At 39.1% G+C, this 24,017-nt stretch overlaps 2 long non-coding RNA genes across 7 annotated transcripts in view; one reads left to right on the top strand and one right to left on the bottom strand.

Annotated features, from left to right (window-relative positions):
* The window catches only part of LOC135970237 (uncharacterized), a 149,926-nt gene that overhangs the window by 53,808 nt on the left and 72,101 nt on the right, over positions 1 to 24,017 (bottom strand). For 2 of the 3 annotated variants that reach the window (XR_010585839.1, XR_012432861.1), the window contains exon 4: positions 22,851 to 22,985. The exons of the other annotated variant lie outside the window; for it this stretch is intronic. This is a non-coding gene — a long non-coding RNA (uncharacterized lncRNA). The remainder of the gene's footprint in view (positions 1 to 22,850; positions 22,986 to 24,017) is intronic. 3 annotated transcript variants of the gene reach the window in all.
* Positions 4,103 to 23,611, top strand: LOC102140876 (uncharacterized). 4 transcript variants are annotated; one of them, XR_012432859.1, is made up of 4 exons: positions 4,103 to 4,211; positions 11,871 to 12,009; positions 19,941 to 20,009; positions 22,745 to 23,611. It is a non-coding gene; the product is annotated as an uncharacterized lncRNA (long non-coding RNA). The 4 variants fall into 4 exon arrangements; XR_010585838.2 differs by lacking the exon at positions 19,941 to 20,009; XR_012432858.1 differs by lacking the exons at positions 11,871 to 12,009; positions 19,941 to 20,009.

Raw genomic sequence — 24,017 nt, 5'->3', positions numbered from 1 at the left:
ATCAAAACTAGATGATATTAGATTTGGCTTTTGGATACCATGCCAGCATTTAGATCACGTCAATTCAAACTCAACCCTGAATCTGACTCTACGCAATTCATAAAATTGCCTTGCCTGAATATAAACAGAACCGTGGGTAGCAGTAAAATTTCCACAACATTTTTCCTCTTTTTGTTCCATTTACAGTGAGAAGCTTTTGTTTGTTTGTTTCTGTAGACACACATTTATAAATGTTCTGCTCTGCATGGAAAGTTAACACTACCAGAGTGAGTTTTATTTTAAACATGCAAGGAGATGTTTTTGTATGTACAGAAAGGGAACTAATAACTACATCAAGGAGGAAAATGGGGTAGATAGGTCCTGACAGAGTGTGAGCACAGTGGCTGCACTGAACTCATAAGGGCTCTTGCTAGCTAAGGATAAAATCTCATTATCTCCAGTTATGGGTGACAACATTTGGAAGAACACTGTTTCCAGTTAAAAGTATCCTAGTTATCTGCTCTGGAGTAATCCAAGATCCACTGAAACCAAGGCTGCTTCCCATACCCGGCTGTCATGCGTACCACTGTTGTGCTTATGTTAATAATATGAGACTTCAACTCTTGGACTTCATTTCCTCCTGACAATAGCCACCATGAGTTGTTTAGGAGGAGAAGACAATTTAAAGCAACATTTTCTAAGTAACTGAAATAAATCTAGTCTCAGGTATTATGCCTAGAACACCACGAAGAAGCATGTCATGATCCAGCTAGGCTGGGTCATGGGTCCAGATCTAGCAACTTGATCCATTTTCCAAGACGGCAGCAATCTGCGTCAAGTTAAGAACTTGTTTCCCTTCCTAAATCCTTTGGCTGTGAACTGACTTAGAATTGAAAACGTATTATTTTAGCTAAAATTTATGAATTATTTATTTGCCTCAGCTTTCGTTCTTAAGATTTCCTTGTACGTTTAAGTATAACTACAATGTAGAGTTAACCCAATTATATCAGAATGGTAAATTCTTTTCCCCACAAAAAGAACCCTCTGGATTTACAGATGTCTTGCTTTGATTTACATCCATCCATGTTGCAACAGAGCTTAGCCACTTTTTTCTTTGCCTTTCCTTGGTTCCTCCTGCATTTTGAGGGTGGTAAGGAAGTATAAACATTAAAGTATATATTTGATTTATTGCCTGATCCACTTTCTCTGACAATAGAAATAGGCCATATCCAATGAGAAATTAAATCATTCAAATATGTCTTTGTAGCTAGAAATTAATTCACTCTTTTATAAGAATTTGAAACTATGTATTTAGAAAATATATACAGTCATTACTTTAGGAAACTGAATAAAACCCACTAGAAATTTGAGGAAAGGATCCAAGACATTTTCACAACTGTCTTCCCAGGATTCTTCACAGTTGAATACAAAGTAAGACATGAGAGATCATAAGTCTTGAGAAATGTATTTCATATTTAGGGCAAACAGATGTTTCCAGCTGATTTATAATCTCTTCTTTTCTCAAAAGCAGCAAAAAGCACCATTATAAAATGTAAAATGGAGAAGAATCGTCTGAAGGGCCACCATGCAACCATATGGCACAGGATCTAGATTATGCACTGCAGTGGTTCCGAAATGTGGCCCTTGGGCCAGCAGCCTCAGCATCACCTGCAAACTGGTTAGAGATGCAAATTCTCACGTCCTTCTTCAGACCAACTACATCAGAAACTGAGGATGGGGCCCAGCAGTCGCTGTCCTAACAAGTTCTCCAGATGACCCTGATGCACACTCAAGCTTGGTACCACTGCTCTGTGATTTTTTGTTCTGAATTTGAGGTCTGCTATTGTTAATCTGCCATACTTAAAAAGAAAGGAGTTGGAAAGTCATTTTCAACTAAAAAACATTTCAAACAGAGGAAATAGAAAAAATAAAGGACTGAAGGCCAATGCCTTGGCTGCAGAAGCAGCTAATGCATTTTATTTTTAGACCTCATGTTATTTATTTCTTTTCTTTCAATCCCAATATCTTAGAATTAGGCTTTATTGTAGTATCAGAAAGGGCAAACAGTCACCCACAATGCACTAGAACAACTCACAAGCCAGCATCTCATATGACTGGCTGGTATCCACGCCATATAAAGCTTTAAATGTATCTCCCCAACAGGGGATGGTAGAGAATACAAACACATGGAGCAACTACTGTCTTAGAATTTAATTATGGTTAATAAAGAATACAAATGAAATATACAATATGAAGGCATCAGAGAAGGACCCAGTAGAAAGAAATCACTCCAGATGATTCAAATAAAGAGACCTTAGTGAAGGGAAGATTTTAGAGGTGTGGGCAGGATTAAGGAAGCAAACAAAGTAGGCTCAGAGACCCAGAGACTGGCGACAGTGCAGTCACCAGCATCCCTTGGATGGAAACGACAAGGAGAGAAAATAGTGTCATTGGCAAAGAAGGTGGCCCAGTGGGAGCTGTCTTCATGGAAGGATCCAGTTGCTGCCCAAGATAGAACTCCAAAACATGAAGCTAGGATGTTAGATATACTGTGACTTACCTCTCCTGCCCTCCAATCTCCTGCCTTCCACCTGCCAAACAAAACCGAGCTAACGGCAAGGGAGCCTGGGTGATACAACCCACACTGGTCTAATGCTCAGGGTATGGAGCCAAGCAGAGAAGAATGAGACTAACTGGGAGGGGTGGAGTACCAGAGAGTAACAAGGATTACCGACAAATAGGACTCAGAGGCTTTGACTCTCATTTAACTCTACTTTTTTGGGAACAGGTACATGCATCATTTCTCTTTTATGATAGGCAGCTTTAATGTTGAACTCCAATTTTTAAAAGGTCCTTAAATAAATATTTACTATTTCAACGTTGTATTAACCCTAGTGATGTCAGCAACTATGACCAAATCAATAACCATAATTATCAGAGACGTTTAGAACTTTTGATTCAGAAATGGCATTGGAACAATTTATGTAGTTAAATAGCTTTTAAAATATTGTTTATATCCCACAAGAACAACTCATAAAAGATATTAGCATATTTTAATTAACATGTTTTAGTAGCAAAATTATATTTAAATGACATTTTGTTATCCTCCTAATAGCTTTACAAGTAATTTTCAGACACATTTGAATCCCTGCCCAGAGGGTTTTATTAACATAAAACAACCAAATAATTTAGCAACATTCATAAAAAGTTTTGTGTAACCATCTAAATTTCTAAAGCTCTGATTTGGGCTTCTGTGGTGCATGTATAATCAGTACACAGGAGGAACACAAAGTCGCCTTTCTAAAACTGTCTCCACTTCATAGAGAGACACCAACAAGACCTCTACATGCAGGGCAGACCAGTGGCTTGCTGCTGCTGGCTTACACTGGCCTTGAGAGTGGATTCTGTGCATCTCTTCCCCACTCCATGTTTAGTGGCTTCACATGGATAGTTTGAAATCTGCCACAATGAGAGTATTGACACCATGGAAACTGACAAAAGTTACAAATAGGAGTTTACTATCTGTGAAAATACAGAGGCCCACTAGGCGTGCAGGCTTCTCCCTAGGACCTGTAACATATTTTTTGGCTGTCTAGGATTTGCTGGGGATAGCCCTTGTCTCTATGATTCCTGTGGACTTTACTACTGAAATCAACTCTTTTTCTGGGGCTGATAATACTGGAAGTTTCCATGTTGCATGTGCAGTTAGTACCTGCATTGAGGTAGGGGAGACACCTCTACCTGGGGCCATTAGTGTCACTGTGGCCCAGGCCTTCCAATGTCCATCTCAGGAAGAGGTGGTCTCTTCAAAGACACTGCCTCACCTCCAGCCTATCCAAGGGTAGCAGCTTAGCCAATCCTTAGACATTTCCGCCTGAGCCAGCATCTGCAGGGGCCTTTGAAAACAGTATGCTGAGAATAGATAGGGCTCAAGGACAGTATCTCCAATTGAACTTTTAATGAACTCCCGTAGGCGCCAAGAAGGCGGGCAGATAAGGAAGAGCATAGAAACAAGGAACTGAGTAGAAGGTTACATGTGGGAAAAGAAAGTTTGTTTTGCATTGCATTCTTTCTGCTGACGTGGGGTTTATGGAGTATAAATAAAGTGAGGCGGAGGCTCTGAGTGCGGCCGCCATGTTCTCTGTGTGTCTTTGTCTTTTGTGTGTTCTTTCATTCTCCACCACCCCCGGCACGGATCCCAACAAGTGGCGCAGCGAGCAGGGTCAGCACGGGTGAGTAGGGGAGAACAAGAAGGGGAACCTCCTAGGGGCGGGTAAGGCCCAGATATTGTTAAGGGGAACCTTCTTAAGCTTTCATTATGGGGAATTCCATCTCTCTGGCCTCAGAATATTTACGGCTGTTTCAAGGACTGTTGCTGTCTATAGGAGTAGAAGTGAAAGAAAAAGACTTTGAAGTGATTGTTTGCCCATGTTGAACAACATTGTTACTGGTTTCAGTATCAGACTAAAGTGCAGCTAAATCGCAGAGAATGGTTACAGGTAGTAAAAACTCTGCTTAGAGCTCTCCAGTTAGGGGATATTATGCCTCTAAAATTGTGGACCTTGTGTGACTCTATCACTCAGACATTAGAGTTACTTGAGACTGATTCAGAGTGTGGTAATGTAGCCACAGGAGGAAAGGTATCTGAGGATTTGGGGGAAAAAAATAATAATAAATCTGAAATGGAGCCCATTTGTGCCAGGATAACAGAGGATGGGTGCGGGGGTAACAAAAGGGGGAAAAGAGAAAAAGCCAGCTCTTCCTTCTTCTAAGGGAAATTCTGACAGGCAGTGTATTATGGAAATGCTTCAACAAATATTACAAATATATTCTTCTAATTCACCTTTGCGAGCTTTCCCTGTTTCTTTTCCTTCTGCCCTGTTAAAAGAGAATTTTCCAGAGCCTCCAACCCCCCGGCTTCCTTATCTTTACCTTTGTTTGGCAAAGTTGAAGCCCTGTTCACATCAGACATACTTTAAATTTATACTAAACACCTGTTTAATATGTCAAAACCAGTGTATATGTATATCTTGTTGTTTGTTAAAATATTATGAGTATTTCAATAGTCAATAAATAAGCACATTAATATTAACTATTATTATTAATATAGTATTAATAACCCCAGCCAGAAAATTGTTATGTTATAGGGGTGCATAGGTTCCACCAATTTACACTCCAAACAGAAGTTGAGTATTCGAGCTGCTTAACACATTAACTACCTCTTAATATTTTCTGTGTTTTTAAATTTTAACCATTGTATTGTGTATGTAATAATTCTCAATTTGGTATTAATATACATATTTCCTAGTGAGTAATGATGTTAGACATATAAGTTTATTGTCATTTCTTTGTTCTGCTTTTGGTTGGGTTATTTGCCTTTTCTTATTAATATGTTGAGATTCTTTATATTTGGGGATATGAGTATTATTATATATTATATATACTTTTAATTAAAAAAAAATTTAAGAAGCTGAATCTGTTTCCAATTATTTGTGCTTCTTTTGCTCCTAATGCTCAGTTTTCAAATGGTGGCAATAATGTCCAATTTAATGCCTTACAAACTAAATTTAAAAAAAAAAATAAAAACTGCCATTTCTAACTATAGACCTCAATCTCCTTTTATCCTTGGTCTTCTTAATATTTTTTCATCAAAAAATTTAATAATTCCTATAGACTAAAAGACTTTGGGAAAGGCTTTTCTTAATCGTTCTCAGTGGTTACAATTACACAACTGGTAAATAAACAAGACACATGTACAGGCTAAAAAAATGTTATGTGTTATCCCCCTGGACCCACTGAGAAACAACTCACAGACACGGGCCAATATGCTACTCTTAATGCTCAGGCTGGTTTAGATGATGTTGCCCTTACTCAAATCAAGACTTTGTTTTTAAGGGCCTAAAATAAGGTAAAAATAACAAAAAAATGTTCCCTTTCCTCTGTAAAGATTTTACAGGGCACAAATAAACTATATCCAGATTTCGTAGCCCGTCTTCAGAATACTGTCTTCAAAATTGTGGGTGCTGGCCTTACTTCAAAAATTTTGTTACAAACATTGTCTTTTAAAAATACTTATACTGACTATTAAAAATTGTTAACATCGTTAAAGGCCAATGGGGCCAATTTAGATAAATATATTAAAACTTGTGTTAGTGTTGAAAGGGCTATTTATAATACTCAATTATTTGCTGGAACTTTGTCTAAAGCCTTAAAAAAAATAACAAACAAGGTGTTTACTTTCAGTGTGGTAAACCTAAACATTTCAAAAAAAAATGTCATAAAAATTAAACACTTTTATCCCTCAAGGCAGAAAGCTGCCTTCAGAGGTGTACAAATGTTGTGATAAAGGTCGACATTGAACAAATAAATGTCGTTCCAAAACTAATAAAAGTGAAAATTTACTGTCTCCTCTCCTAAAAAACGAAAGCCGGGGCCCACAAACTTGGGGCCCCAACAATTACAATACAAGTCTACTACAATATTCAGTAAACAATGACCTACAACATTAAAAAATAAATTCAAGTCCTCCTTAAGGATCCCACACCTTACCCCAGTTTCTCAGCTTTATGCAACAACTAAACAGAGCGCCGCTACTGACTTAGCTATTACTCAGCCTTATACTTTGTCTCCTAATAAAAAAGTATATAAATTAACTATTAAAGTATGTGGCCCTTTGCCAAAAGGACATAATATTACTAATAAAATTCTTATTTTGGTACAAGTTTCACAATTTATATGCCTAAAGACAGAAAAACGTATTCTCAATAAAAAGGGTTTCGTAACACAAAAAACCTGTTTTTTGGAAAACTTTAGTTTCTAATCAAAAACCCTTATGTTCATTACACATTAATAAAATAGTTTTTAAAAAGTTAATTAATACGGGGGTAAATATGTCTATCATTTGTTTAAATTATTGGCCTATACAATAAAAAAAAAGACAAGTTTCAGTTATACTCACTGACTTGGGTACTACTTCTGTGGTTTATCAAAACGTAAAACCTTTAATCTGTGTCAGTCCTAAAGGTCAACAAGGTCAAGTGTTTTTTTATATTATTCCTATCAATATTAATCTTTAGGGACAAAATCTTTCATAACAATTTGGTACTTTTTTAAACATTCTTCATATTTCCTCAACTGTCAAAAATATAATGTTCAAAATGGGCTACAATCCTTTAAACTCATAGCCACTGTTCACCAGCCTCAAGTTTTATAATTAAAGTATAAAACGACCACTCCTCTTTAGGTAAAACAGTGGCCATTATCTAAAAAAAAACTTAAAATTTTAAAAAAGTAAGTCAAAAAACAAATGGCGAAAAAAAATCTAAAGCCACGTACTTCTACATGAAATTCTCGTCTTTGTCTTGTTCTTAAAACTATAAATGTTTACATTCAACCTAGAAAAAGTTTACAGCCCGGTCTTCCTAATCCTGCCCTTATCCCCCAAAGTTAAAACCAAAAAAAAACAACAAGATGCTTTTGTATCATTACAAACTCAACTTTCTTTCTACTCACTTAATATTGCCACAAAAAAAATTTAACTAAATTTTCTTATTCAATATTTAGGTTATACCTTAAAAACACAAAATATTCAACCCCAAAAAATTCAAATTCAACGTAATCATTTAAAAACATTAAATGATTTTCAAAAACTTCTAGGAGACATTAATTAAATACGTCCTGTTTTAAAAATACCAACATATCAGTTATATCATCTTTTTTCTATTCTAAAAAAAGACAGTCACTTGGACAACTCACGCCATTTAACTCCTTTAACTTTACAAAAACTCCAACTTGTTAAAAAACAACTTCAAAAGGCCCTTCCTTTTGTTTATTTCATACTTTACCTTCTCCCACAAAAATAATTCATCAAACTAGTCAACCACTAAAATAGATCATTTTGTCCAATAAAATATCTAAACACTTAACTACTTATATCAATCGTTTAACTAAACTAATCATCAAAAAACGACATCACTGTCAACAACTTTGGAAAAAAAAATCCTTCCTTAATTATCTCTCAATTCACTCATAATCAGATCACTTATCTTCTTACAACTTCTAATTCTTGACAAGTTGCTTGCGCTTCTTTTGTTGAACAATTTTCTACCCAATATCCTAAGTCTCCAATCTTTTCATTTTTTAGGCAACATTCTGTGTTGCCTTTCTCACCAATTTCTGTATTTCCTGTTCAAGGTCCTACCTTTTTTACTAATACTAGTAACAATAATAAGACTAAATATTAAAGTGTTCATCAATCTCAAGTTACAGTTTATCCTTATCCCTCGGTACAACAAAAAAAAACTGTTTACTATTCTCATGGTCTTACTTAATTTCCCTACTACTGGTTGTAACATTGTTAGTAATTCTCAATACGCCGTTTATGTTACTTCTTACATTTCTCAGGCCACTTTACCTCTTTGTACTACTTCTTCTCTTCAAAAACTCTTTTCCTTGTTATCTTCTACTTTGAGCCAACGTCAAACTCCTTTATTCATCACTCATCTTCGTTCTCATTCTCAACTTCCTGGACCATTAATTCATAGTAATACTCAAATTAATTCACTTTTAATAGGCCACCTACATACTACAAAACAAAAATATACTCTACATCACACTAATAGTTCCGGCCTTCAACAACGGTTTCATTTAACTTATAAACAAGCTCGTTCTCTTATTCGAGCTTGTCCTTCCTGTACTCCTTTAAACATTCCATCCTTCCATCCTGGGGTTAATCCACGAGGTGTCCCTTCTTTTAAACAATTAAAGTATGTTCATCATACCATTAATACTTTTTCTCATTTCTGTTATTACTCATCTCTTAACTTGTTTCGCCATCATGGACATTCCTCTTATACTTAAAACTAATCATGCCCCTACCTATGTCTCTTGTAAATTACAAGTTTTCTTACAACAATACAATATTCAACGTATCATCGGTATCCCGGACAACAGTCAAGGTCAAGCCATCATTAAACACACAAATTTAACTTTAAAAACTTAACTATTAAAACAAAACAAAAAGGGAAAAATGAGCCCCCCAGAAACCAGATTTTGAAACCAGATTTTGAAGGTTCTTTTTACCTTAATTTTTTTGAATCAATGGAGACAATTGCAAGATTCCGCTGCCGTAACCCATCTTTCCTCACCTCCCTCGGTGATAGTCCCCCCTGACAGTTTAAAGGTTTGGTATCCTAATAAAGAAGGTAAGTATTTTCAAGGGCAAGTCCTAAAACAGGGACGGGGCTATGCTCTTGTCCTTACAGGGAGCGGACCTGAGTGGTTTCCTACAAGATGATTGAAACCCTGTTGAAAAGAAAACTGGATTCAGCATGCATTTCTTCCTTTGTTGGATGTGCCTCGGCGGGGGACTTATTTCCCTTAGTGAGGCTTTGTATGAATATTGGACTTATATTCCCTTTCCGCCCTTGTATCAGGGAGTCGCCTGGGGGGAGGCGGAAATTAAGGTTTTCACCAATGACACTACTTGGATGCCGTCCCCCTATACAGACAAGGACAATATAAAACGGGAAATGGAAATTATAAACAACACATATCAATTTGGAGTGGAAGGAGTTCCAATATGTATGGGAAATAGTTCTCATTGTCTCCGAAAATCGCATGAAGCCTGGGCTGTTCGTTATAATCATAGTCATGTGGCTACTAATACTGTTATTATTGTAACTAGAAGTTTTTAATATAATCATACTGTATATAGTAATGAAACTATTCCTAGTTCTTTACTTTTTTGTCCTATTCTAGAGGTTTCTCCTAATATTGAGGTGCTGGAGTGACAACAATGTCGGGGAACTAAACCCCAAATTTTATTAGAATACAATGAAATGTAAATAACTGATTGGAGTGTGCACGGTAATTTTCAAATAAAATTTAGTCACATACCTTTAAAATGACACTGGGTAAATAAAAGTATTGCTACTAACAGTAATGAAACCTTGGTATGGCGTGAAGGAGGCCTAAAGTACAGAGTCATCTTTGGAAGTTGTTAGCTGCAGGCGATGCCATTAGCACTTTTGTGGGGAATATGTCCCTTCATCTTTCTAACCCAACTAACTCCTTTCATATTCAGTTATATCGAAATACCTCCTGATATATTATTGCTTGTGTCTGTAAGCCCTACCTATTATTAGCAGGGAATTTGACATGGGATATAATGATATGGGGATTGTTAATTGTACAGATATGTGTACATTTTTGTCTTGCCTCAATCATTCCTGGTGGCACAACTTTACTGGGGATATTTATATCCTCAGGGCTCGTAAGGAAATTTGGCTACCTGTTAACCTTACGCGACTGTGGGGGGCATCACCTCTTAAAACTTATATTTGGACTTCTCTCCAGCGAACCCGCCATGCCCTTGGACTTATAATTGCCTCGGTGATGAGTCTTGTTGCCATTGCCTCCACTGCGACCGTAGCAGGACTTGCTCTTCATCAAAGCATACAAAATGCTAAATTTGTGCAGCAATGGCACGAGCAATCTCACCGGTTATGGCTTCAACAACAAAACATTTATTCTCAACTTGCTAAAAGATTGGACAACATGGAGCAAGCATTAACATGGCTTGGAGATCAGCTCACTGTACTCAGTACTCAGATAACATTACAATGTGATTGAAACTCCACTCAATTTTTTGTAACGCCTGTGCCTTTTAACATCTCTCAAAATTGGACCGTAATCCAAAAATTATTAGTAGGCCATAAAAATATTAGTTTGGACATCCAAGAGCTCACTCAGAACATTTCCAAAGCATTTCGACAACAATTACATGTGTTGTCCGGAACCGTAACCCTGCAAGAGCTGGGTCAGCGCCTTGCTGCCTTTAACCCGTGGACCCAGATGAAAACATGGATTTCTACAATCTCCGGAAGTATATTGTTTTGGGCACTCAAATTGGGTCTACTTCTTTTGGTGATCCGATGCTCCCTCTGTCGCCTCCAAAAACAAAAGAAAACACAGGAACAAATATAGGCTACCTTTTTAGGATTGAGACAAAACAAAACAAAAAGGGGGAAATGCAGGGGCCTTTGAAAACAGTATGCTGAGAATAGATAGGGCTCAAGGACAGTATCTCCAATTGAACTTTTAATGAACTCCTGTAGGCGCCAAGAAGGCGGGCAGATAAGGAAGAGCATAGAAACAAGGAACTGAGTAGAAGGTTACATGTAGGAAAAGAAAGTTTGTTTTGCATTGCATTCTTTCTGCTGACATGGGGTTTATGGAGTATAAATAAAGTGAGGTGGAGGCTCTGAGTGCAGCCGCCATGTTCTCTGTGTGTCTTTGTCTTTTGTGTGTTCTTTCATTCTCCACCACCCCTGGCACGGACCCCAACAAGCATCCTCCTCCTTCTGCTGTTCTCAGGCTCACCTTCTGTTTTGCCAGAGTTTGTCTTATTTCTCTGGTCTCTGCAAGTGCTCCTTGCTGCTTGGCAAGGTCTCTCCCAGGTCCTGCTGTCTAACGTCCAGATTCTCACACATTTTAATAATACGTACTTTTTCTTTAATACCATCCCTTTACCTCACACCCTACTTACACTCAAGGAAGGAGAGGAAGAACAATTCAGCCCTCCTCGACCACTTTCTCTGTTCAGAAGGCACATGAACTGTGGCCACAAGCCAATGCTCTACATTAGCCTAACCACAGTTTTCCCCTGATACTTGAAATCATGACAAGGTCTTAGTAGAATGCCAGATGTTTTTGCCCCAGGTTACAAAGGCCATTATTTCCTAAATAAAATTGAGCCTGAAACCAAAAATTCTTTTAACTCTTTAGTGACATTTTATTTATGCCATTAAAAAAATTTAGTGTCTGCGTGAGCTATGGAGCCACCTGATAATGGTGAAGTTTCCATTTAACATTTTCCTTCTCCCATTTAGCCCATATATTATACTGAATTACCAGGTTCAGAGAGCAGACAAACAGAAGTTTAAATAAGAAATTACTTTCTGATTGCTGGCAAGATGGCCAAATAGGAACAGCTCCGGTTTGCAGCTCCCAGCGAGACTGACACAGAAGGTGGGTGATTTCTGAATTTCCAACTCAGGTACCCGGCTCATCTTATTGGGACTAATTAGACAGTGGGTGCAGCCCACTGAGGGCGAGCTGAAGCAGGGTAGGGCGTCACCTCACCTGGGAAGTGCAAGGGGTCAGGGAACTCCCTCCGCTAGCCAAGGGAAGCCATGAGGGACTGTGCTGTGAGGAACAGCGCACTCCAGACAAGATACTGTGCTTTTCCATGGTCTTCACAACCCGCAGAACAGGAGACTCCCTCCGGTGCCTACACCACCCGGGCTCTGGGTTTCAAGCACAAAACTAGGCAGCCATTTGGGCAGATGCCAAGCTAGCTGCAGGAGTTTTTTGTTTTTTTTTTTAATGCCAGCAAGACAGAACCATTCACTCCCCTGGAAGGGGGTGCTGAAGCCAGGGAGCCAAGTGGTCGGGCTCGGTGGGTCCCACCCCCCACGGAGCCCAGCAAGCTAAGATCCACTGGCTTGAAATTCTCACTGCCAGCACAGCAGTCTGAGGTTGACCTGGGATGCTCAAACTTGGTAGGGGGAGGGGCATCCGCCATTGCTGAGGCTTGAGTAGGTGGTTTTACCCTCACAGTGTAAACAAAGCCACGGGAAGTTTGAAAAGGGCAGAGTGCACCACAGCTCAGCAAGGCCACTGTGGCCAGACTGCCTCTCTAGATTCCTCCTCCCTGGGCGGGGCATCTCTGAAAGAAAGGCAGCAGCCCCAGTCAGGGGTTACAGATGAAACCCCCATCTCCCTGGAACAGAGCACCTGGGGGAAGGGGCAGCTGCGGGCACAGCTTCAGCAGACTTAAACGTCCCCGCCTGACGGCTCTGAAGAGAGCAGCGGATCTCCCAGCACAGCGTTTGAGCTCTGCTAAGGGTCAGACTGCCTCCTCAAGTGGGTGTCTGATCCCCGGGTCTCCTGACTGGGAGACTCCTCCCAGTAGGGGCCGATAGACACCTCATACAGGAGGGCTCTGGCTGGCATCTGGTGGGTGCTCCTCTGGGACGAAGCTTCCAGAGGAAGGAACAGGCAGCGATCTTTGCTGTTCTGTAGGCTCTGCTGGTGACACCCAGGCAAACAGGGTCTGGAGTGGATCCCAGCAAACTCCAGCAGACCTGCAGCAGAGGGACCTGACTGTTAGAAGGAAAACTAACAAACAGAAAGGAATAGCATCAACATCAACAAAAAGGACATCCACTCAGAGACCCCCATCTGAAGGTCACCAATGTCAAAGACCAAAGGTAGATAAATCCACAAAGATGGGGAGAAACCAGTGCAAAAAGGCTGAAAATTCCCAAAGCCAGCATGCCTCTTCTCTTCCAAAGGATCACAACTCCTCGCCAGCAAGGGAACCAAAGTGGACGGAGAAAGAGTTTGACGAATTAACAGAAGTAGGCTTCAGAGGGTGGATAATAACAAACTCCTCCGAGCTAAAGGAGCACGTTCTAACCCAATGCAAGGAAGCTAACAATCTTGAAAAAAGGTTAGAGGAATTGCTAACTAGCATAACCAGTTTAGAGAAGAACATAAATGACCTGATGGAGCTGAAAAGCACAGCACAAGCACTTTGTGAAGCAGACACAAGTATCAATAGCCGAATGAATCAAGTGGAAGAAAGGATATCAGAGACTGAACATCAACTTAATGAAATAAAGCGAGAAGACAAGATTAGAGAAAAAAGAATGAAAACGGGACGAACAAAGTCTCGAAGAAATATGAGACTATGTGAAAAGACCAAATCTACGTTTGATTGGTGTACCTGCAACTGGCAGGGAGAATGGAACCAAGTTGGAAAATATTCTTCAGGATATTATCCAGGAGAACTTCCCCAACCTAGCAAGACAGGCCAACATTCAAATTCAGGAAATAGAACACCACAAAGATTCTCTTCAAGAAGAGCAACCCCAAGACACGTAATCGTCAGATTCACCAAGGTTGAAATGAAGGAAAAAATGTTAAGGGCAGCCAGAGAGAAAGGTCAGGTTACCCACAAAGGGAAGCCCATCACACTAACAGGGGATCTCTCTGCAGAAATCCTACAAGCCAGAAGAGAGTGGGAACCAATATTCAACATTCTTAAAGGAAACAATTTTATTTTCTTTTTTTCTTTTTTGAGACACCTCAGTCTCCCAAGTAGCTGGGATTACAGGCACACACCATCATGCCCAGCTAATTTTTTTTGTATTTTTATAGAGACAGGGTTTTGCCATGTTGGCCAGGTTGGTCTCGAACTCATGACCTCAGGTGATCTGCCTGCCTCAGCCTCCCAAAGTGCTGGGATTACATGCATGAGCCACCGCGCCCAGCCAAAGAAAACAATTTTCAACCCAGAATTTCATATCCAGCCAAATTAACCTTCATAAGTGAAGGAGAAATAAAATCCTTTACAGACAAGCAAATGCTGAGAGATTTTGTCAGCACCAGGCCTGCCTTCCAAGAGCTCGTGAAGGAAGCACTAAACCTGGAAAGGAACAACCTGTACCAGCAACTGCAAAAGCATACCAAATGGTAAAGACCATCGACACTATGAAGAAACTGCATCAACTAATGGGCAAAATAGCCAGCTAGCATCATAATGACACAATCAAATTCACACATAACAATACTAACCTTAAGTGTAAAAAGGCTAAATGCCCCAATTAAAAGACACAGTGATAAATTGGATAGAGTTAAGACCCATCAGCGTGCTGTATTCAGGAGATGCATCTCATGTGCAAAGACACACATAGGCTCAAAATAAAGGGATGAAGGAATATTTACCAAGCAAATGGAAAGAAAAAAAGCAGGGGTTGCAATCCTGGTCTCTGATAAAACAGACTTTAAACCAACAAAGATCAAAAGAGACAAAGAAGGGCATTACATAATGGTAAAGGGATCAATGCAACAAGAAGAGCTAACTATCCTAAATATATATGCACCCAATACAGGAGGATCCAGATTCATAAACTTCTTAGAGACCTACAAACAGACTTAGACTCTCACACAATAATAGTGGGAGAATTTAACACCCCACTGCCAATATTAGACAGAGCAATGAGACAGAAAATTAACAAGGATATTCAGGACTTGAACTCAGCTCTGGACCAAGTGGACCTAATACACATCTACAGAACACTACACCCCAAAGCAACAGAATGTACATTCTTCTTAGCACCACATCGCATTTATTCTAAAAGTAACCACATACTTGGAAGTAAAACACTCCTCAGCAAATTCAAAAGAATGGAAATCATAACAGTCTCTCAGATCACAGTGCAATCAAATTAGAACTCAGGATTAAGAAACTCACTCAAAATCACATAATTACATGGAAACTGAACAACCTGCTCCTGAATGACTACTGGGTAAATAACGAAATTAAGGCAGAAATAAATAAGTTATTTGAAACCAATGAGAACAAAGACACAATGTACCAGAATCTCTGGAACACATTTAAAGCAGTGTTTAGAGGGAAATTTAATGCACTAAATGCCCACAACAGAAAGCAGGAAAGATCTATAACTGATACCCTAATATCAAAATTAAAAGAACTAGAGAAGTAAGAGCAAAGAAATTCAAAAGCTAGCAGAAGACAAGAAATAGTTACTAAGATCAGAGCAGAACTGAAGGAGATAGAGACATGAAAAACCCTTCAAACAATCAATGAATCCAGGAGCTGATTTTTTGAAAAGATCAACAAAATAGACCGCTAGCCAGACTAATAAAGAAGAAAAGAGCGAAGAATCAAATAGATGCAATAAAAAGTGATAAATGGGGTATCACCACTGATCCCACAGAAATAGAAACTACCATAACAGAATACTATAAACACTTCTACACAAATAAACTAGAAAATCTAGAAGAAATGGATAAATTCCTGGACACATACACCCTCCCAAGTTTTCCTTCCCAAACGAGGAAGAAGTTGAATCCCTGAATAGACCAATAACAAGTTCTGAAATCGAGGCAGTAATTAATAGCCTACAAACCAAAAAAAGTCCAAGACCAGACAAATTCACAGCCAAATTCTACCAGAGGTACAAAGAGGAACTCTTGCCCAATCCTTCTGATACTACTCCAAACAATAGAAAAAAAGGGACTTCTCCCTAACTTATTTTATGAGGCCAGCATCATCCTGATACCAAAACCTGGCAGAAACACAAGAAAAAAAGAAAATTTCAGGCCAATATCCCTGATGAACATCGAAGTGAAAATCATCAATAAAATACTGGCAAACTGAATCCAGCAGCACATCAAAAAGCTTATCCACCACCATCAAGTTGGCTTCATTCCTGGGATGTAAGGCTGGTTCAACATATGCAAATCAATAAACGTAATCCATCACATAAACAGAACCAATGACAAAAACCACATGATTATCTCAATAGATGCAGAAAAGACCTGCAACAAAATTCAACACCCCTTCATGCTAAAACTCTCAAAAAACTAGGTGTTGATGGAATGTATCTCAAAATAATAAGAGCTTTTTATGACAAACCCACAGCTAATATCATACTGAATGGGCAAAAACTGGAAGCATTCCCTTTGAAAACTGGCACAAGACAAGGATGTCCTCTCTCAGCCCTCCTATTCAACAGAGTATTGGAAGTTCTGGCCAGGACAATCAGGCAAGAGAAAGAAATAAAGGGTATTCAAATAGAACAAAAAGGGTATTCAAGTACTCTCAAATTTATTAAGAGTAATTGTCTCTGTTTGCACATGACATGACTGTATATTTAGAAAACCCCATCATCTCAGCCCAAAATCTCCTTAAGCTTATCAGCAACTTCAGTAAAGTCTCAGAATACAAAATCAGTGTGCAAAAATCACAAGCATTCCTATATATCAATAACAGACAGAGAACCAAATCATGAGTGAACTCCCATTCACAATTGCTACTAAGAGAATAAAATACCTAGGAATACAACTTACAAGGGATGGGAAGGACCTCTTCAAGGAGAACTACAAACCACTGCTCAATGCAATAAGAGAAGACACAAATAAATGGATAAACAGTCTATGTTCATGGATAGGAAGAATCAGTATTGTGAAAATGGCCATACTGCCCAAAGTAATTTATAGATTCAATGCTATCCCCATCAAGACACCATTGACTTTCTTCACAGAATTGGAAAAAACTACTTTAAATTCATATGGAACCAAAAAGGAGCCTGCATAGCCAAGAAAATCCTAAGCAAAACGAACAACGCTGGAGGCATCACACTACCTGACTTCAAACTATACTATAAGGCTATAGTAACCAAAACAGCATGATACTGGTACCGAAACAGATATATAGACTAATGGAATGAACAGAGCCCTCAGAAATAACACCACGCATTTACAACCATCTGATCTTTGACAAACCTGACAAAAACAAGCAATGGGGACAGCATTCCCTATTTAATAAATGGTGTTGGGAAAACTGGATAGCCATATGCAGAAAACTGAGACTAGACCCCTTCATTACACCTTATACAAAAATTAACTCAAAATGGATTTAAAACGTAAACATAAGACCTAAAACCATAAAAAACCCTAGAAGAAAACCTAGGCAATACCATTCAGGACAATACCATTCATGGGCAAAGACTTCATGACTAAAACACCAAAAGCAATGGCAACAAAAGCCAAAATTGACAAATGGGATCTAATTAAACTAAAGAGCTTCTGAACAGCAAAAGAAACTATCATCAGAGTGAACAGGGAACCTACAGAATGGGAGAAAATTTTTGCAGTCTACCCATCTGTCAAAGGGCTAATATCCAGAATCTACAAAGAACTTAAACAAATTTACAAGGAAAAAACAAACAAGCACATCAGAAAGTGGGCGAAGGATATGAACAGACACTTCTCAAAAGAAGACATTTATGTAGCCAACAAACATATGAAAAAAAGCTCATCATCACTGGTCATTAGATGAGAAATGCGAATTGAAGAAATTGAGAAATGCAAATTGAAACCACAATGAGATATCATCTCACGCTGGTTAGAATGGTGATCATTAAAAAAATCAGGAAACAACAGATGCTGGACAGGATATGGAGAAATAGAAATGCTTTTACACTGTCGATGGGAGTGTAAATTAGTTCAACCATTGTGGAAGACAGTGTGGCAATTCCTCAAGGATCTAGAACCAGAAATACCATTTGACCCAGCAATCTCATTACTGGGTATATACCCAAAGGATTATAAATTATTCTACTATAAATATACATGCACATGTATGTTTATTGCGGCACTATTCACAATAGTAAAGTCTTGGAACCAACCCAAATGCCCATCAATGATAGACTGGATAAAGAAAATGTGGCACATATATACCATGGAATACTATGCAGCCATAAAAAAGTATGAGTTCATGTCCTTTGCAGGGACATGGATGAAGCTGGAAACCATCATTCTCAGCAAACTAATACAAGAACAGAAAACCAAACACCACATGTTCTCACTCATAAGTGGGAGTTGAACAATGAGAACACATGGACACAGGGAGGGGAACATCACACACCAGGGCCTGTCGGGGGTGGGAGACTAGGGGAGGGATAGCATGAGGAGAAATACCTAATGTAGATGACGGGCTGATGGGTGCAGCAAACTACCATGGCACGTGTATTGCACATTCTGCACATGTATCCCAGAGCTTAAAGTATAATAATAATAATTAAAAAAAAATTACTTTCTGTATACTTGACCAGTGGGTCTATATGTCTGGGTAAGGATGAGCAACCCTACATCCCTATGTGAACCATAATGGTCCCCACCTGGCTAGACTGAGATAAGATCCAAAATACAGCTTGCACAGAGCAAGCATCCAAACATATTAATCACCATTTTCATTATTATTAGTGTGGAAGTCCACATGTCCTTTTTCATCTAAATTTTATCTTACTTTGAGAACAAAGGATCTTTTTGAGTACAAAAGAGAACTTAATTTTTATTCTCTTTTTTCTTTTCTACCTAGAATAGTTTGGGTTTTTGGTTTTGCGCTTTTGTTGTTTTACAAAGAGAGATAATATAAAGAGGCAACAAATTTATTAAGAGTAAATATCATATTGATGTTTGGTGAAGGTCTAGCACGAATAGTAAAAGTTGTTTTAGACACTCTCCATTCTGCTATTCTAGGGAGCGTTCCAACCATACTGAAGAAATGGCCATCTGAGGGGATGGGGAGAAGAATAGTGGGTTTAAGGTGGGAGAAAAACATAACCACAAAGAGGATTTTATAAAAATGAGGCAAAATTGATCACCCTGGCTCTGGCCTTGTTCCCCCTCTGTGGGGTTTCCTCTTTTTCTTACAGCAAAAGAATTTTAAAGATTTTGTGTAATTACAGAGAACTTTGAAATCAGAAAATGCAGTTACCAGGGGAGGGCAAGATGTTTCAATCTGAGGAACACACTTCATTATTAGTACTTTATCTAATATCCACGTTAGTATCCTGCACAGTCCAATGCGTTATGCTGTAAACATTTTAAATTTCTCTACATATGTATTCACTTAGCAGTAAATAAAAAATAAATGGATATTAAAAACTGAGAGTTTCCAAGACATTTAAAACATGGATAGCAGCTTAAATTTTTTACATGTCTAATATATCAGATTCTCGTAACTGCTTAAAGCCTTTTAGGAGTAAGTCTAGAACAACACAATCATTACAAAACAGAAGCATACACCTACATTGTAACTGGTTATACAAGTGTTAATACCACGACTTAGAATTTTCTTTATCTTTTTACTCCAATAGGAAGATTTGTATCATGAAAGCCTGGAGAGTTTCTCACCTAAACTCTCATCCTCCCAGATCTAAAACGATGGCATTCATCCACTTTCACTTGCCAAATTAGGATTCTTAATGATTTTAGATCTTTTTCTGTTTTAAAGCTGAAACCAGGATTATGAGCTCGTCTACATTTTTATTGTAAATAATGCATTCTGCATTCTATTACAGAGAAATTGAAGGCTTGTGCTTCCTAAGCCTTTAAGCTACAAACACATTTGTCTGAATCTAATAATCCAGGTAAGGAGAATTGTAATTTACAATTACCCATGATAAAGAAATACCAATTAGCCAAGTGTAAACTGCTAGCACTGAGGCAGTAAAAATAGGGTCTGGAGGCAGGGAACGTAAGGCCGATTCACACTTCAGCTATGACAGGAAATATCCCCTCCATAGTGCATGCACCAAATAAATAACTTTGTAACTTTACTTCATCCTCTATTTACATAGGGCATACCTCAGGTAACCAACAGAATCCTCCAGAGGGTATTTAAACTCCCAAAGTTCTATACCAGGGCCCTTGAGCCCCTAAGCTTGGGCCGCTCCCACACTGTGGAGTGTACTTTCAATTTCAATACATCTCTTCGTTCCATCCTTGCTTTGTTTGTGCGTTTTGTCCAGTTCTTTGTTCAAGATGCCAAGAGCCTGGACACCCGCCACCGGTAACAGTATGTTTGTGCTGGTGTCTCTCACAAAGGGCTCTTATTCACCCTCTGTTTTCCTTAATCTTTCTTCCCCCTAAACCAAGATCTACTAAAAATATAATCTCTGATCTTAAGGGAGATTAGAATACAGAGATGTAGGATGGGCTACAGAACAACTCATGTCACCATTAAGACAGGGCTGCAACGTCACTATATTATAGCTCCTGTCACCCTGGGTAGACCTGTCCCTCACTGGAATTTTGGACTTCACATATCTATCTTCAGCCCATAAAGGTCATCTTACCTGAACTCCTAAGGAATCAACCTTTTTGGAGCAGAGGGAAGGAACTATTGTCCAGGATGCAAATAGGCCAGGTGTGCTCTTTAGAAACTAACAGAACAACCAGAAACTACCAAACTGAGCAGGATGGCAGGGTCTGGATGGATGCTGCTGCAGGGCAGTTTCCTCCACAAGATGGACCCAAAGAAAGCCTTTAAATACTGACCATGAGTGTGAGAAAAACCACTCCTCCCCCATACGAAGGGCTGCAGCAGAACACCGGCTACACTCAGATGTGCAGATGTATCATCTAAGGTTATTTACAAGAGCTAAAGAAGGTCCTCCTTTGGTGAGAGGACTCCAGAGTTATTCAATACGTCATCATCAGTAGTGAAAGAACAGCGTACTTTAAGGGTGAAGAACTCATACAGATGGTTTCAGGTATCGATGCAGATAGATGTTAAGAGCTTTTACTTTTAGAAAAAGACTGCTAGAAAGGAAATTTTCAGGACAAAATGGAAAACCAGGCAAGGATCACCAACTTGGAAGAAAATACACAACATGGAAAAAGAAGACCAGAATTAACAGAAAAAATGTCTCCAGAGGAAACAAATAATTAAGTGAACAGATTAAAACTAGAAAAGAACATGCAGCATCTTCAGTGAGATTTAGGGAATATTTAATCCACAAAACAAAAATGGGATCCCATAAAAAAGAAATAGCAGAGAACAACAAAAAGAGTTCAACAAATAAAACTGGGATTGCCCACATGGGGAAAAAATTAGTATAAGACCTGAAAAATGCAATCAAGAAATTCTAAACAGGCCAAGTGTGGTGGCTCACACCTGTGATCCCAGCACTTTGGGAGGCTGAGGCAGGCGGATCACCTGAGGTCAGGAACTCAAGATCACCCTGGTCATCATGGTGAAACCCGTCTCTACAAAAAATACAAAAATTAGCCAGGTGTGGTGGTGTGCACCTGTAATCCCAGCTACTCGGAAGGCTGAGGCAGGAGAATCACTTGAACCCAGGAGGTGGAGATTGCAGTTAGCCAAGATCATGCCACTGCACTCCACTCTGGGCAACAGAGTGAGACTCCATCTCAAAAAAAAAGAAAGAAAGAAAAAGAAATTCTAAACATTATGGAGGATATGAGCTTTATGCAAAAAAAGAAAAGGAAATCTGGGCTGGAATATTATGAGAGGGTCGTTGAAGTGAGTTAGGAAGGCCCAATCTGACAAGGGTATTTGAAAAAGATAGTGCAGAGAAAATGGAAGGAAGGAAGTCATTAAACACCACCAAACAAACAGGGAACAATTTCCCAGAACAGAAGGCTATTGGGCTTCATATTAGAAGGCCTCAAGTGCCCACGCATTTACACCAAAAGGACCCAGGCTTAGACTAGTTTTTCCATGGTCCCAGCTGGTGTCGAGCCATTACCCCAAACTGGCCTCCTTTACTGTGTCTCCAAGGCCTCTCTGGGTTTTAAAATAGTATCTCGCCACATATAGGAAATACAACAATAAGAAAATATGTTTAAAATATACCAAAACTCTAGTGCCACCCAACTGAACGATGCCCTAGAGACACTGATAGACTATTTCAGAAAATTAGTCCTTTCTTTTGGAAGACAAAATATTTTGGAAAACATCACTTTAAGCAAATTTATGCTGAAAATAAACACATATACACATCCATATCTAGTTATCTGTATTATTCTAAAGTGCCTGCCTTGAAAAGATGCATGTGCAGAGGTCTGTGGGGAAAGGGTTGAGGGCAACAGTTTTTCTGAAATCCCCATGAAACGGAAAGTACCATGGAAAACCAATCACTTACCAAAATATTGTAACAGAGGCTCAAGAACTAGAAATTTCTGAAAGAAAGCCTATGGATACGTTGCAAACTTTATACCAGAAAGCATTCTCTTATGACAGCTTCAAGATGTACTCGGAAATTGCTTTTACTGAAACTCATCACTCTTTTAAGACTGCATAGCAGTCATTACTTTCTGACATTTCCTTGTTTATTGCTTGTTTCTTTGTGCATTGCAGGTTCCATAAAAGCTGACTTTGTGCCTGAAATATTAGAAGTGAACTGTGAGTGCTTACTGAATGAATAGGTGAATGGACAAAACCTCCTGCAATACAGCTTTCTTACCATGCCTCAAGAGACTCTTCAGTCCATCCTGCTGTTGTTGTTGATTGGTTCTCCCTGAGTGCTGACCCTAAGCCCAGATTCAGAGATTTCTCCAAGAAACAGCTTCTTTGAAAGACATCATTCCTATTGTCAACCCTGTTGGCATAGAAATAAAATGTAGACGTTGGACAAAGGCAATATTTGTTGTGACAAAGGCGATATTTGTTGCAATAAAACATAAATGTATGTCCATCAGTGGGGAATGAGAATGCTGGGATTTGAAGAGGCCAGAAAATAATACTGCTCTCTTTCTCTCTTGGGAAAGAGAGGGGATGTATTTTTTTGAAAAGCCATAAGCTTACAACAGATGAAATTCAAACTTCATACTAAACTTCACTGGAGAATGTAACCAAAATATGAGGCCACAGGTGAGCTTTCTACTTCTTTCCTCCACTCTCCAAGATGGCCCACTGATATGGTTTGGCTGTGTCCCCACCCAAATCTCATCCTGAATCCCCATGTGTCATGGGAGGGACCCAGTGGGAGGTAACTGAATCATGGGGGCAGTTACTCCCATGCTGTTCTGTGATAGTGAATGAGATCTCATGAGATCTGATGGTTTTATTAAGGGGCTTTTCCCCTTTTGCTTGGCACTTCTCCGTCCTGCCATCATGTGAAGAAGGATGTGTTTGCTTGCCCTTCTCCCATGATTGTAAGTTTCCTGAGGCCTCCCCAACCATGTGGAACTGTGAGTCAATTAAACCTCTTTCTTTCATAAGTTACCCAGTCTCAGGCAGTTCTTTACAGCAGCGTGAGAACAGACTAATACACTCACCCAGGATTCAGTCTCCCACCTGCAGAAGCAGCGGTCCCCCAGTCGCTGTGCTCCTGGCATCTTTGAGGGCCAGCCACTGGGACTGAAAGCTCAAAGAGGGCAGGGCCGCTGCCTGGTTTCTTCTCCTAGTTTCAACAGTAAGATAAATCATTCCCACCTGAAGTCTGGAATCACCAATAGTGTTATACCCTGGGAGTGTAAATTCCCTCATGCAACATGATTGGGAGGAATAAGATTTCCACCAGATAAATAAATAAATAGTTTGTGGTGCACCCAATGTTATGTTATATATCTATTTACAAGAATACAGTTAGATCAGATCTACATATACCAACACAAGAAATGTTTCAAAG

Source organism: Macaca fascicularis, chromosome 3 (genome assembly GCF_037993035.2).
Source record: "Macaca fascicularis isolate 582-1 chromosome 3, T2T-MFA8v1.1".
NCBI classification, from domain to species: Eukaryota; Metazoa; Chordata; class Mammalia; order Primates; family Cercopithecidae; genus Macaca; species Macaca fascicularis.
Note: the sequence above shows the minus strand (reverse complement) of the source record. Positions and strands in the feature narration are given on the sequence as shown.